This window comes from Megascapheus bottae, chromosome X, assembly GCF_031878675.1.
Source record: "Megascapheus bottae isolate mThoBot1 chromosome X, mThoBot2.hap1, whole genome shotgun sequence".
In the NCBI taxonomy this organism is placed as follows: Eukaryota; Metazoa; Chordata; class Mammalia; order Rodentia; family Geomyidae; genus Megascapheus; species Megascapheus bottae.
In genome coordinates, this window is record NC_143547.1 from 7,121,738 (window position 1) to 7,128,090 (window position 6,353).

A 6,353-nucleotide genomic window follows, 5' to 3' on the forward strand; every position below is an offset into this window, starting at 1 on the left:
ATTTGGACAGCTAGAAAATAAAATGATGCCCTATCTTACAAAATGATGGCAAAGAACAATGGCACTACCAACTAAAGCACACAGTGAGAGGACAATAATTAGGCAATTTGGAGGTCCTTTTTCTTTTTTGAGTCAGTCCTGGGGCTTGAACTGTCCCTTACCATTTTCCACTCAAGATTGGTATTTTACCATTTTACCATTTGAGACAAAGCTCCACTTCCAACATTTTGGATAGCTAACTGGAGATAAAAGCCTCCAATTGGAGAAAGGCCCTAGGTAGGACTTTCCTGACCAGGTTGGATTCAAATTATGGTCCTTGGATCTCAGCCTCCTGAGTAGCTAGGATTATAATCATGCCTGAAGTCATGAACTACTGGCACACAATAAGTTCCTTCTTATACTGTTTATTGAGGAGAAAATTTCATGATCATATAGTAAGTCCACTTTTTGGTTCCAAAAAGCACTGAATCACTTCTTACTCTCATTGAAAATGTAGGCCATATGTATAACTCTGGAGCCAACCTCTCCCAGTTAGCAAAGACTACAGGGGGCAAAAAATTAAAAGAACTTGGTATCAATAAGAAAAATAGCTCTTAAGTATTTACTTGGGTTAGATCAGCACGACATCTCAGATTTCTGTATAAATTTGCTCAAAAGTAAATTATAGTGCCTATCCAGACTGCAAGCATTTTAATAACATAATAGGAAAATCTTGTTTTGTCAGAAAGAATAAGATACTCTCAGGGCATTGTTATTCCTGAAAAGACTACTTGAGTTTCATAAGGTTGCCCAAATGAGGCGTTCTCATAAGTCATCTCTGTTTATACTGAGTATAAGCAATAAGAAGCCACTCAATATAATTACTTAATGGTTTATCAGTAAACTTTTAACCAAACCCAGTTTCAACAAACAAAACATTCTGTAGCCTTTTTAAAAAAGTAATCTCCACCGCTCTGTTTAGTCCTTTAGCAAGCTATTGAGCAACCTGCATTTTATTTGAGAAGTAAATAAATGAAGAAAAATTATGCCAAAGGTTGAAAGGTTGAAAAGTGGATTGGAGCCAGGCGTGGTGGCTCAGGTCTGTAATCCTAGCTACTCAGGCTGAGATCTAAAAATTGCAGTTCAAGGCCAACCCAGGCACTAAAGTCTGTGAGATTCTTGTCTCCAATTAACCACCAGAAAACTGGAAGTGGCACTGTGGCTCAAGGGGTAAGGCGTGGTAGACTTGAGCTGAAGAGCTCAGAGACAGTACCCAGGCATAGAATTCAAGTCCCCATGACTGACAAAAAATGTATTGGTTAGTTGGAATCAATGTTATTGATCAAAACGCTAAAGCCACGGATTCACACATTTAATAGGTGCTTTACTGTACAATCACTGGGAGAAAAAATTGGAGACATTCTATCATATTTATAATCCATAATCATGTGACATTATACCAAGTCATAGAAAATGAGTCACTTCAAAAGCTTAGTCCAGTGAGTTTAGGCGACTATGGAAAAGAAGAACCAAAGCTAATCAGAAATAACTAACTAATGAGTTGGACACTTTTTATGTTTCTTGAATAAGAAATGTTGCTTAAGAACTCATAACCTTACTTGTACAGTTGTTTCTAAAATGTTTTCTATTCTAGCTGCTTGTTTCTATCCAACAGATGGAAGTATACCAAGAAAGAAATGGCAGAAGTTCAGGGTGGGTTGGGAGGGGTGAGTGCAAATATTGAAAGGGGTGAAATCGATCAAGATTTATAAAATGGCAACTCCTTTGTACAACTACTAAAATGTACTAAAGCTGGGTAAAAGCAAACAAAAGGCAAAGGTTGAGAAGCATCTTTGAGTGACTTCAGGGGTTGGCTGAAAGATTTGCCTCAAGAGGAGGTAGATCTATGTACTCAGACTCATTCTCATAAGACTATGGCCCTATTTTTCTGTCAATTGCATCTTAAAGTCTCAGGATTCATAGGAAAATGATACCAAAGTGCTCCACTTGAAATGATCAAATATTCAGCCAGGCATGGTGGCTAATGACTGTAAATCCTACTCAGGAAGCTGAGATCTGAGGATCAAGGTTCAAAGCCAGCCCGGGCACAAAAGGACCTGAGACTGTAGAGGTTAACTCTTGTTAACTCTTGTTAACCTCTAGAAAGTTGGAAGTGGGCTCAGGGACAATGCCCAAGCCCAAGGGTAAGATGGTAGCCTTGAACTGAAGAGGTCAGGGACAGCGCCCAGGCCTAGTTCAAGCCCCATGACCCATACACACACACACACACACACACACACACACACACACACACACACAAAGAAATAATCAAATATTTGTCTACTTTTGCTAAATGTAAGGATCTCCAGGATATAGAAACAAAAGCCATATAATGAGTGATTGTTGTCCTTAATGTACTATGTTATCTCTCATCTCTTTTGCTGTCCCTTGGTTATCTCATATAGTTACAGTATTTCACCTTGTTATCTGATATATTTTATATATGCGTATTTGGTTATTTGAAATAGGATAGGGAAGGGGGGAAATCAAGATGAGCAGGGGATGGAGGAGGGAAAGGGGGACCGACATGAGAAAGGGTATCAATATTTGTGAAGCAATGCAGCTTCTATCTGGTGAATATAATGTAACCCTTCCATTAATTACAATAAAAATATATGGAAAAATATTTGTCAACTTTATACCTGCTATGAAAACATCAAGGCACGTGAAAGAGTAGATTGACAATAGATAGCATTTGTTTCCCTGCCCTTAAAATTCCTCAAGATCTCATTAGGAAATGAAAACCATGTCACATTCATGTTTTTCCTTTTTTTTCTTTCCTTCCTCAAATTATATATTACTCCAAGAAATGAGTCATGAAATCCACTTGTATACCCTTAAAGATCAACTCTTTAGACCTCACAGATGACACATGTTGGGAATAACATCCAGAACTCTCGTCTCTCCTAGCAATACTTCCTTTCTATTCCCTAATACCTCTCAGTGAATCATTTCCTTGACATTCTTTTCCCCCAAAGCTATGAGAATGCCACACTTTCTTGGCTCTCTTCCCATCTTACTTACTGATGACTTTCTCAGTCATTTGTTTTCTGTTCTTGAATGTCCACTACTCAAACTGTGAATGTTGGCAGATCACAGCCCCTCACCCTCTTATCATTTCTCCATCATCTGTCCCTTAAAAGGTGACCACCAATCTATAGCTTCAATCCTCATCCATGTACTGACACATTTCCTTTTCCACTCCAGCTCTCTATCTCCATTTAATAGTACCTGTTTCAACGTCTAAGAGGTGTCTCTAATTTAATATGTACCCTACGTGATTTCTTCTCTAAATCTTCAGAGATCTCCGAGTCCACAAATGATGACTCCATGGCGCCGCTGCCGCCAAAGCTGCCCCCAGCCGCTGCGCGTTAGGCGGGGGGAGGAGGCGGAGGCGGGGAAGAAGGCGGTGGTGGCGCTGTTCTCGCTCTGGAGCCGCTGCACATTTCGGAAACTTTTTTTGCAGCTTACCCATTGTGTGAGTAAGCCTTAAACTACAGCTACAGTTCCACTGAAATAGGCACAGAGACATTACCATTATGTCTCAATACACTAAAAAAGAACCATCAGTCATGGATCAAGAATCCAGTAAGGGTGGTTGGCCCAAACCAGCTGGAGGATATCAGACAATTACAGGAAGATGATACAGAAGGAGACATGCACATGTCCGTTTTAAACCACGTATGACCAGACATGAAAGAAACTTAGGTCGATCTATTGATGACTATGAAGTATTGGAACTAGATGATGTTCCAAAGGAAAATTCCTCAGGAACCTTGATCATTGGATCAAGTTCATTCTTCCTTATTTGATGATCCTATATTTGAAAATAGTGAAACAGGAACTCCCACCAGTGGTTCAGCATTGAACCAAATTGTTGAGAGCAATTCATCCTTTGCTACAGAGCATCATAGTCAGGAAGGCAAGGAGACCTTAGGAAGCAGTGTGAATCTTCATAGTCACTCTGAGACAGTTTGTATTCCAGGAGCTTGTAATGTCTCAAATGTCCAAAATGGAATTGCATTGGTTTACACTGACTCTTATGATCCAGATGGCAACCATGGAGAGGACACTGACTGCCTTCAACTTTCTGCAGAAGTTGTGGAACGTAGTGGGTATCAGGAAGCATTAGGCAATGCAGTCATGGGGCTGGAAAATGGCGAGGCAGTATACACTGGTATTTCACCGCCCGTTCCCACTTTTAACTGCGAGGTAAGAGAGGAATTTGAAGAGTTAGATTGCACACTTTCAATGAAAAGTTCTACTGATGTCGCTGAGTTTATCCATCAGAACAAGCAGGACTTTCAGCAGTCCTCCTCTGAAGATGAATTTGTTAGAAAGAAACACCGTAATACTGACAACCAGGAAAAACAGACAGAAAATTCTCTGAAGATGCAGCCTGTGTTCCAGGGCATATTTGTAGGGAACAAAATTCAGGTGATAGGGACAACAACTGTAGAAGTTCTCCTGAACAGGTAGTCAGGCCAAAAGTCAGGAAACTCATAAGTGCAAGCCAATTGGACCAGGAAATAGGTTTTAAAAGGCATGAAGCTAAACAAAGAAGTGTGTAGAGATGGAGGGAGGCTTTGGAAGTTGAGGGATGCAGAGGGATGATTCCATAATAAAATATGAAGACTTTGATAGAGAACATGAGTGTATGCTTTTGGATCCACCTTACTCAAGAGTTATACCAAGGGAAACACAACATAGCCATGTACCACCAGCAAATGGAGGCAGAGTAGGAACACAAAAAGCCCAGGATAACAATTTTTGGAATGGCTGTGGTGATTATTACCAGCTCTATGATAGAGATGAAGAAGATAGTTCTGAACGCAGTGATGGGGAATGGTCTGCTTCTTTGCCTCATTGGTTTTCTGGTACAGAGAGAGATCAGTCCTCAAGTGATGAGAGCTGGGAGACATTGCCAGGAAAAGATGAGAATGAACCTGAGTTACAGAGTGAGCGCAGTAGTCCTGAAGAAGAAAACCAGGGATTATCTCTTCAGGAAGGGGAACACACGTCCTTGGAAGAGGGACAGATCCCTTGGTTACTGTGCAATGAAGTCAATGAAAGCAGCAGTGATGAAGGAAATGAGCCTGCCAATGAATTTGCCCAGCCAGAAACTTTCATGTTGGGTGGCAACAATAACCTTGAGGATGACTCCAGTGTGAGTGAAGGCTTGGATGTGGACTGGAGCCTATTTGATGGCTTTGCGGATGGACTGGGAGTTGCTGAAGTTATTTCATCTGCGGATCCTCAGTTCCTCACCTCCATAGCACTAGAAGAACGCTTAGCCCAGGCCATGGAGACAGCACTGGCACATTTAGAGTCTCTTGCAGTGGATGTGGAAGTGGCCAATCCCCCAGCCAGTAAGGAGAGCATTGATGGGCTTCCAGAGACTCTGGTTTTGCTATTGGCCAGGAGCAGTGCTGCCTCATCTGTTGCAGTGAGTATATTAAGGATGATATTGCAATCGATCTGCCCTGTCACCATTTCTTTCACAAGCCATGTGTGTCAATTTGGCTACAGAAGTCGGGAACATGCCCTGTGTGCCGCCGTCATTTCCCACCTGCAGTTACTGAAGCATCTGCAACTGCCTCCTCGGAGCCTGATTCCGATGCCCCACCTGCAAACGACACGACTGCAGAAGCTCCCTAAATCTAAAAGTTGCAATGAGATCAGTCTATCAAAGTAAATCTGCAAATTCCTTCTAAGTCTGATGTGCAAATAATTATATATAAATATACTTAAAATGCTACATATAGTATATGCCATAGTTTAGAAAGAGAGTGTTAGCCTTTCTAAACTGAGTCTAGGTTTGCAGAAAGTACTCAACATTTTCAAGCTGAATGTTCAAGCAGTGCATCCGTTTTCTTTCGTTGAGCATGTTGGTATTAAGTGTAAAGTCAAAGCTTATCAGTCAACGCTCTCCAAAAGAAATAGTCATCTCTGTGGCACATGTTACTTGTTTTCTCTAAAGTATGCCACTAAGAGATTATAATTAAGCTCTCCTATTCTCATCAAATGTGCACCGTGATCACAAACGTAGTAAAATTTGATTTCATTTGGAAATAAGATGAATGTTAAACCATGCTTTTGTACTGATCCCTTTGCCTTTGCTAAACTGAAACCTCTTAGTTTATCATATGAGAAGTTTTTTAGGAAGTGGTCTATACTTCTGTCTTGGTTTAAAATAAGGACATTTTAGAGTGCCTAAAGGGCTAAAATTTGGCCAAAATCACATAAAAATTTAAATCTTGGGTGATCCCCCCCAAATGGTTAGACATTAAACGAAATTATTCACTAAACAGTGG

General features: G+C 40.7%; 1 pseudogene; it reads left to right on the forward strand.

The window, feature by feature from the left end:
* The first annotated feature begins 3,578 nt into the window (after positions 1–3,578).
* LOC150040438 (E3 ubiquitin-protein ligase Praja-2 pseudogene) lies at positions 3,579–6,072 on the forward strand (annotated as a pseudogene).
* Positions 6,073–6,353: the final 281 nt, after the last annotated feature.